This window comes from Ursus maritimus, unplaced genomic scaffold (genome assembly GCF_017311325.1).
Source record: "Ursus maritimus isolate PB19 unplaced genomic scaffold, ASM1731132v1 scaffold_1, whole genome shotgun sequence".
NCBI lineage: Eukaryota > Metazoa > Chordata > Mammalia > Carnivora > Ursidae > Ursus > Ursus maritimus.
This window is the reverse complement of record NW_024423343.1, coordinates 34359626-34371652: the sequence shown is the minus strand read 5'-3', so window position 1 is coordinate 34371652 and position 12027 is coordinate 34359626. Positions and strand designations below refer to the sequence as shown.

General features: G+C 42.7%; 1 protein-coding gene across 4 annotated transcripts in view; it reads left to right on the top strand.

Moving 5' to 3' along the window:
* Nucleotides 1-12027, top strand: part of SPATS2L (spermatogenesis associated serine rich 2 like) — a 160325-nt gene that overhangs the window by 66645 nt on the left and 81653 nt on the right. The window lies entirely within an intron of this gene.

Genomic DNA, 12027 nt, shown 5'->3' with positions numbered 1-12027 from the left:
TCATGTCATCCTCATTACCATCCAATGAGCTCATTATTATTATTATCATCCTCACTTTACTGATGAGGAAATAGAGCCATAGAGAGGTGGGGTAGTCTGCCCAAATCCCAAAACTAGTAAGAGGCAGAATTGGGATTCCAACTTGGTAAATGATAATTATTTATTTTCTGTGTCAAGAATATAAGAATATGGGGTACCTGGGTGGCTCAGTCGTTAAGCGTCTGCCTTCGGCTCAGAGCGTGATCCCAGGGTCCTGGGATCGAGCCCCGTATAGGGCTCCCTGCTCCGTTGAGAGCCTGCTTCTTCCTCTCCCACTCCCCCTGCTTGTGTTCCCTCTCTCGCTGGCTGTCTCTCTCTCTCTGTCAAATAAATAAATAAAATCTTTAAAAAAAAAAAAGACTATAAGAATCCGAATAGCAGAAAATAGGCAGGCCCAAGATGCTGTGGATGTTGATAGAAGCACCTTTTTATTTTATTTTTTTATTTTTTAAAGATTTTATTTATTTATTTATTTGAGAGAGAGAGAGACAGCCAGCGAGAGAGGGAACACAAGCAGGGGGAGTGGGAGAGGAAGAAGCAGGCTCCCAGCAGAGGAGCCTGATTTGGGGCTTAATCCCAGAACGCCGGGATCACGCCCTGAGCCGAAGGCAGACGCTTAACGACTGCGCCACCCAGGCGCCCCTGATAGAAGCACCTTTTAAATTCATGCACACGCCTCTACCACTCTACCACAGGGCTGGCTGGGGGGCTCCTTGGGTGACTTTGCCTGTGGGTGGTGACTGACATGGACTCTGATGGCGGGAACCAAGACAGGCCTGACCCTAAGGAGAAATAGCACCTTTCTAAAAACATGTGGAATTCACATACTAGTTTCACATACTAGTTTTTTAAAAAATCAAACCAGCAAACAGAGTTATATACAGGACTAACTTTCCTCCAGGTAGAACAGGCATGACAGGTAAGAAAGCCTTCTCCATTCTGCCCACCATCCCCCCACCCCCTCCAGTCATTATCCCCACCCCCACCAGTGGTTATCCCCACCCCCGTAAGCCTCACATTCGTTTTTCACTGGTAAAGACTGAATGTTCACCATGAGAATTTCATTCCTCTGGGTGAGAGCCTGACCCTTCGTAAAATGTATATACCCACGGACACGGTAGTACACAATTCATTTAGTGCAGAATTAGCCAACAGATGCTTCCAGTTAGGTCTATCTACAACCAGGAACAGGTTTTGGAAGGGGGAGGGGAGAGAGCAAGCCTCAGGGTGCAGTGCCAGGAATGTTTGCTAATTGATTGATATGCCTGCACTAGTGTCACGGGAAGATTAGAAGCCTTTAGCGGATGACCATACCCAGAAACTGACCTTTGGAATGATGACTAGAGGCCCAGCCTGTACTGTCCCTTAGCCTCTGAGGCAGTCAGTGTAAAGGTTGCAGGTTCGGTCTTAATAGCTGTGCTGCCTTCCCTAAGATAGGAAGAATGAAGAACCGGGCATTCACTCATAGGGGCCTGAAGGCAAAAGCACTGGCCAGTTAACAAGCCATTTCTCAGGAGGTGAGTCCCTCTGAGCCTCAGGTGGCTGAGGCCACCAGCCTACTGCCTGTTACTCGACCACACCCAGGATCCTGCCACCTACCCCGGTTTCTGATTCCACCTGCGTCACTATTGAGATGACTTATTGGTCATGGTAAAAGCATGTCGATAAAGGTGGCCAGTTGGAAAACAGGGCTTATCTGCCTGCTGAGAAAGCCAGAAGCTCGGGCCTTGCACTGGGAGCCCTGATTTGGAACATACCAGGAAGCCTTAAAAAGTAAGGTGAGGTTGATTTTGTCGGAAAGCCTTAGGAGGAACAGTAATTGTGGCAGGGGGGTGGGGAGTGGAGTGGGTGGGTGTCAGTGTGTTAGAGGGGCTCGTTGCTGGTGCATTCTCTCTTGCTGGGTATTGGGGTGCTGCCTCAGTTTCCTGGTATTCCCTTCCCACCCAAGGCCAGTGCATGTGAGGCAGTCATCTTAAACTGTCTTTACTCGGCCAGTGCCATTTCAAGGAAGTAGGAAAAACCTTTCTCTGCTACTTTGAGAAAATCATTAAATGTTTACCAAAAGAGTTCAGACTTCATGAATTAGGAATATTGAGCTTCTTGGAACAGAGGTTTTTGAAACCAGACTCGGCTCTGAAAAGAGGATGGTTCCTTTACCAGGTGTTTATTCCACGACAAATGAGCCAGCTTCCCCCGAGCTGGCTTCAAACGTGTAGCTTTTCTTTGCCAAGTTTAGTTAGGATTTCTCTTTGCCAGTCCAGAGTTATGTTGAACAACCACAATGCATGTTTTCTTTGGAGGTGAATATCAGTGTTTTCTTTATAAAGTTGCTATAAAAAGTTTTTAAAAAGCATACAGCCCCCACTGACTGCAAGCCCGCCTCGAGCCCTCTGCCATGCCTGGTCTCTGCGATGAGACTTGCAAGCAGCCCTGGTGCTGCTCTGCCCAGAACCTCGAGCCAGCTCCGTTCCAACTCTGATTTCCTGAGTCCACACTCTGATTTCCTTCTCCACCTCCTCGTCTGGCCTTCGTCTGTGTTTTTGTGTACATGTCTGTCTCCATCCCGTGATAGAAGGATTCAGGAGGTCCAAGTTGAGAGCTTAGCTCAGGCACTTACTAGCGGTGTGACTTGAGTAAGTAGCCTACTCTCTGTGCTTCCATTTCTTTTTCTATAAAATGAGGAAAGCGCATACTCCAGAGAATTATTACAAGGATTAAATGAGTTAATACACGGAAAGTGCTTAGTGCAGTGCTGGATACACAGTAAGAGTTCAGTAAGTGTTATTTTGTAACCACTGCTGGCATCCCCATAGGGCCGGGCACATTGTAGGTGTTTAGTGACTGTCTATCACGTAGTAAGAACAAGCCTTGCCCTCTGTAGGAATTGCCCATCGCTAGCTGAAGAGCTGAGGGCAAGGGAAGAGAGGGAAAGCGGGTTCTTTTTCAGCATTTGGGGAGTCTGTGTAAGGCAATTGGTGCTCAGGTGTGTGAAGGAGAATGTGTTTAGTTTTCTGTCCACACCCCTCCAGGATCAGAGATTTGCTCAAGGGGCAGTAGGGGGATGGCGGGCAAACAGGTGTAATCTGCGGGAAGAGAGCCTATCATGGCATGCTTGGAGAGGGTAGAATTTCTTCTGAACCTCATAATTCCAGTCACTTCACCTTTCCCAAGGCATCTCTGAGGATGGGCATGTTTTAAAGACTTGAGCTGACATCATTGCATCTTGAAACATAATTGAACGGCTGGTACAAGTGGGTACTTGCACTGGGCCCAGGTCACCCACATCTCTATGGAAACACATGTTTGCTTGAAAGCCTGGCGATCAGAAGCAGAGCCTTCCGGGAGCCAGCATCGGGTCACTTTTAGAAAAAGGCATTTATTTATGTTCTCAAGCCGTCAGAGACCTATGAAATGAAATAATTTCACATTAAATAGAAAAATCATGCCACAGCTGAATGCTAATAAAGCCTGCCACACGCCCACCCCATGTGCTTGGAGAGCCTGAGATGTGCCGCATTGATTTTAGTTGCCCTCTGCTCTTTTGCTTCCATTTGCATTCTGCTGCCGTGAGGAGGTGGTTTGGCGCTCTATGCAAAATGGTTAATCTTCATTCATACGCATTTGCCAGTACTAAAATGGAAAATTCAAAGCTGGGCCTGCCATAGAATGTGCTTTGAGCTCTCTGCCGGCTCTGCGTGCAGCACGCACGAGGGAGGACAGTCCCGCGGACTCGGCCTCCTACGCCAACGCCGGCCATTGAGTGCAGACGTTCTCCCGTAGAGGTCTGCAACTTGCATCAGCACATCTTGCCCTAGATGCGCTCAAGTGATATTGTAAGTGATTGGAAGCTTTTATCTGCCTCTGGAAGCAGGCCTTTTCAAATAAGTATTGACTGTTAATGACCTGTTTAAATAAAACATTCAATTTTCTTTCTTCTCCCCACAAAGAACTTCGTAGGCAGCGACATTTCTAAACCAAAGGCTAACCCTGCCTTTCAAAAGAGGCAGAGCCTGGGCTTTTAAATGTGAAATTTTTTCTGACATTTGCCCTTAAAATGCTTTTTCAGCGAAGTTGTTCTAACAGTGAGTTTAGTACATTGAAGTGTCTTTGAATAAAAATGCAACCTTGAGGGGTTTTTTTCCCCTCCAAATTAAACAAAAAGGTCTAGGTAAGTATCTTTATATGAAATTCATATTTCAATCACCATTCTCTGTTTCATTGTTTATGTGTCCTCATTCCTAATAATTAAAGCAGCTTTCCTCTGAGGAACAAGGCACTGCACAAGAACTTTTATTAAACTGTGGGAATTAAACCACAGAAGAAAGAGCTAAAGCACTTGGAATAGAAGAGACCTCAGTAATTACAACACCAGATAAGGAACAGCAAAGGACTGAAGGAAAGGGAAGAGGGCACAAAACAGAAGAGCAGGATTAGGCAATGGGAAAGGCGAGCAACAGAAATCCTGCGTAATGCTCAATTTAGATGAAGTCCCAGTTTTATAGAAGGAACACTGTTTCCCTGCTCAGCTGGCATGCACGTACCCCCGGTTGTGCTTGGGGGACTGGACAGTTAGTCCCTGACCAGTTTAAAGATGATCTTTACAGGGAAATAGTGTAGACAGCACCTACACCTTTTATTTTTTTAAGGTGAATTTTCAACTTTCTGCTGCCTTTGCTGTCGAATGTTCCCATCCCTCCCAGGGCCCTTCCACACTTATAGTCCTGAGAGCTGAAAAGGACCACGGAGGTTATACTCTGGAGGGTAGAGAATATGCCGCCCCAAAAGATGACTGTAGGAGTTCAGGACTTGCTGTGAAACTATGCCCTTTGACCTATTGATTTTTGTGAGCTGTAGGCACTTGAAAAACAGCAAATGCAGGGATAGGCTGTATCTGAACTCCCCTTGGGCAATTTTGTCAACCAGGCAGGACTGTTGACTCCTCTCATAGGAGAGGAGCCTAGAAGTCGACACCACACTCAGACACACTTTGTCACGAACTAGTGTACCTCTCATCTCTCCCAAAAATCATTTGCTCTCCCCTGAGAGGCCTACGCCCCTCCTCCCCTTTCCCTGTTAGGATGGTATTTAATTCTGAATTCTAAGCCACCTAGGGAGCCTCCTCACTTTTCCCTGGGTGTCTCCTGTGTATACATGAGGTACACACGTTAATAAACTTCTGTTTGTTTTTCTCTTGTTAATCTGTCTTTTATTACAAAGGGGTGTCAGGTAAGAACTCAGAAGGATATAGATAAAATTATTTTTCTTCCCCTGCAATTCCAGCATCTTGTTCTGTAGCTGGAGACCTCAGGCCCTCATGCTACACAGTGACGATCTAGAGCGTTTCTTCAGATATCCATTAGGATGTGATGCCCCACATAGACAGATCTATTCAAAATTTACCTGACCTGTTTCTCATTCTCTCAGAGCAGTGCTCTCTGCTAAGGACCAATTGATGGCAGTAGAGAAGGAAATAAATTAATCTCTTGTGTTATACCTTCTTCCAGAGATAAACCGAGTAAAAATGCAGAGGTCACTTAATTTATACAGGTTAGGAACTGGCACTCTGGGAGACTGTTGGACACTCTGTTTTGACTGAGGCTTTTTGCTGCTTCCGCCAAGCACATTGAGTAATTGACTACCTACCCACAAGATGAGTCCTGATTCTTCCTCTCTGAGACAGCGGTGAGAAAATGTCTCAGGAGCCACCTACGTGATCACAGCACTGTCTAGGCTGTACCAAAGTCAGATACATGGACACTTTAATTACTTTAATTTAGAAAGAAGAAGCAGTTAAACCTCAGGCCCTGGAATGTCATGGAGCCCCTGGGCAGCATTGAAGAGCCAAGGAAACACTTTGTTGGCTCAGGGCCAGATAAATGCAGCTTTCTACACTCATCTGAGGTAGGAAGCTGCAGGAAAACAGCCATCTCTTTATAACAAGTATATTCCTGTCCGTTCCTGTGTGAGTGTAGTGGTTTTGCTCTGCAGTGTGTATGCCCTGCATAGGTACAAGGCCTACGTCACCTGCCTGTGCTGCTGGAGAAGCCAGTGCCTGCAGTGGGTTCCATTCTCCCTGCAATTCTTACTGCAGTTCATACACAGTGAGCCCCATGACTTGTTTATGATGGTTTTGAGGTGCCTTAAGCACAATGGCTGTGGGCTCCAGAGTCAGACTGCCGGGTTTGAATCCTGGGCCTGCTACTTACTGGGCGACCCTGGCTTAATTACTGAATTTCTGTGCCTCAGCATTCAGATGTATAAAATGGGGGTAATCATAATTCTACTTTATAGGGGGAGGGTTAACTGAAAAAAAATGTTTGTTGAACATTTAACAGAGTGCCTGGCATTATACGTGCTCCGTAAATGCGTTAATTATTACTAATAATATGTTAGTGGAAAGATTATTCTTGAATGTAATCTGTGGGAAATTGGGCCCCCATTTATCTATCTAGGCCTCTGTGAGAATCTGTGTGTTGTGTGTATTGTTTGAGATCAAGGAAGAGGCCCTTTCTTAATATTCCCGGGATGGGGACTTGGGAGTAGTGGTTCTCAAAGCTTAAGAGAACCACTCAGCTGTGTGCGTCTGAATGCCGTGGGGGGCCAGCAAAATGCTGACTGCTGAACTCCTTCTAGCCCAGAGCTGAGGCTTCAGTCTGTCTAGCGAGGGGCAGAAAATTGTCATTTCCAACAAGTTCCTAGGTGCCGGTGATACTGCCCTTCTGGGAATCAAACTAAGAGCAGCTACTCCAGGACAGCACTTACCAATAAGAACACAGTGTAAGCCACATAGGCCATTTAAAATTTTCTAGTAGTCACCTTTAAAAAAGTAAAAAGAAATGGGGGAAATTAATTTTAGTTGTATTTTATGTAACCCAATATGTCAAATATTATCATTTCAGATCTGAAAAATATTGAGACAGTTTACATTCCTTTTTCCTTGTTAAGTCTCTGAAATCTAGGATCTATTTTACAGTCCCGGCACATTCCGGTTCAGCCCAGCCACATTCAAATCTGGCTTTGCATGAAAATGACCTGGGGAGTTGCTTTTCTCAGGCCTCAATTGGCATTGGGTTCCAGACCTCTCTATTTCTGAAAGCTCCCCAGTTGATTCTGATGATCAACCAGAAAGTCAAGTTGATCCCCATCTTCTACCAACTTGCTCATTTTCCCTCTCTGCACTTTATTGTTAGGTGTCCGCCACTTACCTATCTCCTTCAGCTACATTATGATAATTTATGGAATACTCTATTAACAGCTCCAATTATGCATTATGATCTTTATGCTTTTATAAATCATGGGAGAACTTTGCGTAAATGACCTTGAAAAAATTGCTAATATCATTATTTTAAAATTTTTCTTATGTATTACGTCTGGTTCCCTGAATCCATTTCAAGAAAAGTGACATTAGGAGAAGGAAGGGAAAAATGAAGGGGGGGGAATCAGAGGGGGAGATGAATATGAGAGACTACGGACTCTGGAAAACACACTGGGGGTTTCAGAGGGAAGGGGGGGTGGTTTAGCCTGGTGATGGGTATTAAGGAGGGCACGTATTGCAAGGAGCACTGGGTGTTATACGCAAACAATGAATCATGGAACACTACCTCAAAAACATAACATAACGTAACATAACATGACTAACATAACATAATTTAAAAAAAAAGAAAGAAAAGAAAAGTGATGTAGTGCCTGAGAACTAGAAAGTGAATCTAAAAGCAGAGGTAGGTTTCAGAGAAACAAAAGTGAAACTTCATTATTGTCTACACAGTAAAACAGAGTCAGAAAGCAATTTGGCATTTCAATACCTTGTTTTCACTTTTTATGATGTATATGATTGCGTAAGAATTAGAAACACATATATTTTTTAAACTCAGAGTTTGGTAGTTGATTGGCATATATATTGAATTTCGCTGACTTGTGTTAATTAGAAATGCTGAAACATATTTGCCAGAATTTATGCTATTCAGTTTTACTTTTCATAAAGAATATTTATCTTTGTTATAAACCAATAGATATTCTGACTGGCATTAATGTATATTAAGTAAGATCTTTGCATAATGAGTAGTTCTGTTTGATACAGCTTTGCATATGAAGTGACTAGCGGTAGCCATATTTGTGGATTAGTAATTTTGCGCCAGGGAAGTGTATAGATGATATATTGGTGATAAATTGTGAAATTCTTTTCTTTGGGATTGATATCTTTTCCTAATAAATTTTTGACTATGGAATATATATAGAGAGAGAACGAAGTAAGAGATTAATCTGTTATTTCATAAATAAAATTTCAGTCAACAATTTTCTTGATCTTTATTTTTCTCCAGGATATATGTAAAACTTAGATGATATCTATGTATGTTTGTAATGTTATTTTTGAAAGCTAAAGTACAATTTTTTTTTAAAGATTTTATTTATTTATTTGACAGAGATAGAGACAGCCAGCGAGAGAGGGGACACAAGCAGGGGGAGTGGGAGAGGAAGCAGCAGGCTCATAGCAGAGGAGCCTGATGTGGGGCCCGATCCCATAACGCCGGGATCACACCCTGAGCCTAAGGCAGACGCTTAACTGCTGTGCCACCCAGGCGCCCCGCTAAAGTACAATTTTAAGGAAAATTTCAAGCAATACCTAAGATGTTGAAACATTACATAGATATCAGAATTTCTGGTTATTTTAATTTTATATTGATTGATTGATAGACATGGAACACATATTTATGGATTTGAATAATTGGGCTTCAGTAACTGGTCAGTTCTGAGAACACTCTTAAGTGATAGTAGGAATTAGAAACCAGATGCTTTGCCAGGAAGTCAGAGATCCCTGTGCTTTTCTTGTGGATTTAAAGCTCTTTTGATCAAGGTATGTTAGGATATGGGCTTCAGTCCTGTCTCATACTGATAAACTACCACGCGTGGTGATCAAGTGTGATTCGAGGGAAATAAGGAGGTCTGTTGGTCCCAAACACCTGCCACTCACGGCATTAGAGGCCTCTCAGATTAGCTAAGGAGTCTGAAACTCTAAGTTGCCCAACTCTGGGCTTATTATTTTGGAGGAGGTGACAATATGCGTCCTGGGGGAAAAGTTCTTTAACAATCTTAAGTTAAACAATTAAGGGACGCCTGGGTGGCTCAGTCGGTTAAGCATCTGCCTTCAGCTCAGGTCGTGATCCCAGGGTCCTAGGATCAAGTTCCACATCGGGCTCCTTGGACAGCAGGGAGCCTGCTTCTCCCTCTTCCTGCTGCTCCTCCCACATGTGCTCTCTCTGACAAATAAATAAAATAAAAAAATAAGTTAAACAATTAAGATTCAGATCAAATTGATCTGACTGTCCACATGATGTTCATAGCAGAAAACAGAATCCCAAAAGAATAGAGGCACAGCACAATTTCATTTTCATAGAGGAGAGGAAGTCAGCTTAGGAAGGGTAAAGAGCATATGATGTCATGGCACTGTGAGGTATGCTTTGGAATAATCCAGAGTGACTGGTGTCAAACTGAGGGTGTGGACATTTAACAAGGACCTTTGGCACACCTTTGACTACCTAGCTATTTAAGCTCTTAATTCTTTAAGGCAAACCAAATTTATGTTCTGTTTAGATTAAAATCCTTCTAGTTTCCATAACTGGAACTACAGCTGATTCCCCCATCTTTCTGTTATACGCCAGCCAGCAGAAAGCCTTGATGTGGAGAAAACATTGGAATTCACCTGGAAGGTGGAGCCTGTAGACGCAGCGCTGCACACAGGGGGGAAAGGACTAAGGGAGTAAGAGGGGCAAGGAACAGCCCCTACGATTGTCTTTGTCTTATCTTTCCATCTGAGAAACTTGTAATAGCCCCATTCCACCCTCGGAGCCAGCTTCTCCTTACACACACACACACACACACACACACGCACACAATGTTGTAATAATCCACTGGCACCACTACCAAAGAAGAGTCTTCTTGAGTTAGACTTTGAGGTCAAAGAGAAAGGGAATTGCCAAGGAAATATATATAAATACCTATATGAAGTAAAAGAAAGGTACATATATATGTGTCTATTTTTCATCTACAAATATAGCTCACCATTCAGTGCTGCCACTGCCTCAGATCTCAGAGATTTTCTGTCCTCAGTGGAATTCTTCCCTGATTCCTCTGTGAATTATAACACTCCAGCCTTAGAAAATGCTTCACACCCAAATCCTAGACATCAAAGCAAAACAAAAACAAAATGCTTCTTCTATCAGATTTCACACATCTATAACAGCAAGATTAGATGTGTCCAAAAGATTTAGCTAATCTAGTCTAATGAAAGGAGTTGTGGCTCACAGACTATCCTAACAAATAGCACTAAATCGAGCTGTCACCCTTGATCCTTCATAGTTCCGTAGGTATAACCCGTATCCGCCCCCTCCCCCATCCTCGTTTCCTCTCTCTCTCTCTCTCACACACAAACACACACACACACACAACACACTGTCACACACAGAAAAATCCATGTGTGTACACAGTGTGTGTTTACATGCCAAAACTTCCATTTGAGTAAGAAAATCAACCATCAGAAAATAATCCTGTTCTCTTTTACTAGTAACTCTCAGGAGTTACTAGCAATAAATGAGAATGAAATTCAGGTATTATTTGCCAGCTAGTATGTTTGTTTTTTTTTTTTAGATTTATTTATTTATTTGAGAGAGAGAGTGCGGGGGGGGGGGTGGGCAGAAGGAGAAGGAGAGAGAATCTCAGGCAGACTCCCCGCTGAGCTTGGAGCCAGACTTGGGACTCAATCTCATGACCCTGAGATCACAACCTGAGCCGAGACCCAAGAATGGGCTGTTTAACTGACTGTGCAACCCAGGTGCCCCCCTCCCAGCTAGTATTATTAGCTTTCTCCCATATGCCAAGTCAGAGGATATAAAATTTGCCATTTGGGACAGTTATTTAAATGGGATTAAATAGCTGTATTCAATGGCACGGACACTCTTTGCTGAGCATATGGGAATGAGCTGTCTTACTGGGGATCGAATTCTCAGTCTCTCCTGCTAGTGTGCCCAAACGCATGTGTAAGTGGCATTATCATTTAGAAACTTATGAAAATGAAATCTTACTGTTTATAATATCTGATAATATATAATAATGTATCTATGTGAATTTCCTATTTGAGTGGTAATAGAGTTAAGATTACATATTGCCAAGCTTTCATCCTTAATCAACAAAAGATAATGGATCTGAATTTATGTTTTATTTAAGACCTAGGTTTAGAAGAAAATGGTGAGGAGAAATCAGAGAATTACTGCAGGTTATCCCTGAAATGTATCAACTCTAGATACACTCACTGTAGCATGAGTCAAAGAGAATATAAGACAGAGTTTCAGTGGTTCTTGATTGACAAAAAGTGTTAAACATGCAAATAGGGAATATATCGATATCTTGGCCTATCCTGCTGCTAATTTCCGAACCAATCTGTTTGCCCATTTAAGTCATTTATGCTCTATTTCAAAAAGAGATTGAAACTATTAAAGACTTAAGTTCTATCTTCCATAATAATGGTGAAAGATTTAGACCAGATGAGAAGAAAGAAAACACCACCACTTCTTATTAAGAATACAGATCTTCCCTGAGTGGGTCACTTCACAAAGAAGATTGGACACGAGTGATAGAAAACCTAAAGAATTTAGGGAGACAGAAAGATTATGGGCAATTTTAAGACTCCATTTGATAGAGATCATGAATTTATAGTCATCAAAATTATGGTAAAGGAATATATATGCATTGATCTGGAAGGATGTTCATATGTTGATAAGTGAAAAAAACGGTTTAAAAACTGTTATGTACAGTGTTTCTTACGTTTAAATCTGGAATAATTTCTTCTGTTTCTTCCTCGAGAGCTTTGGTATAGTTATGTATATTCAGGAAAGACTCATTAAAAGTTATATTAACTAGAGGCGAATAAAAGCTTTGGGACGGCAAGGATTGGGATGACAATGCTCTGTTAAAATAGGAACGCTTTTCCTCCTCTGT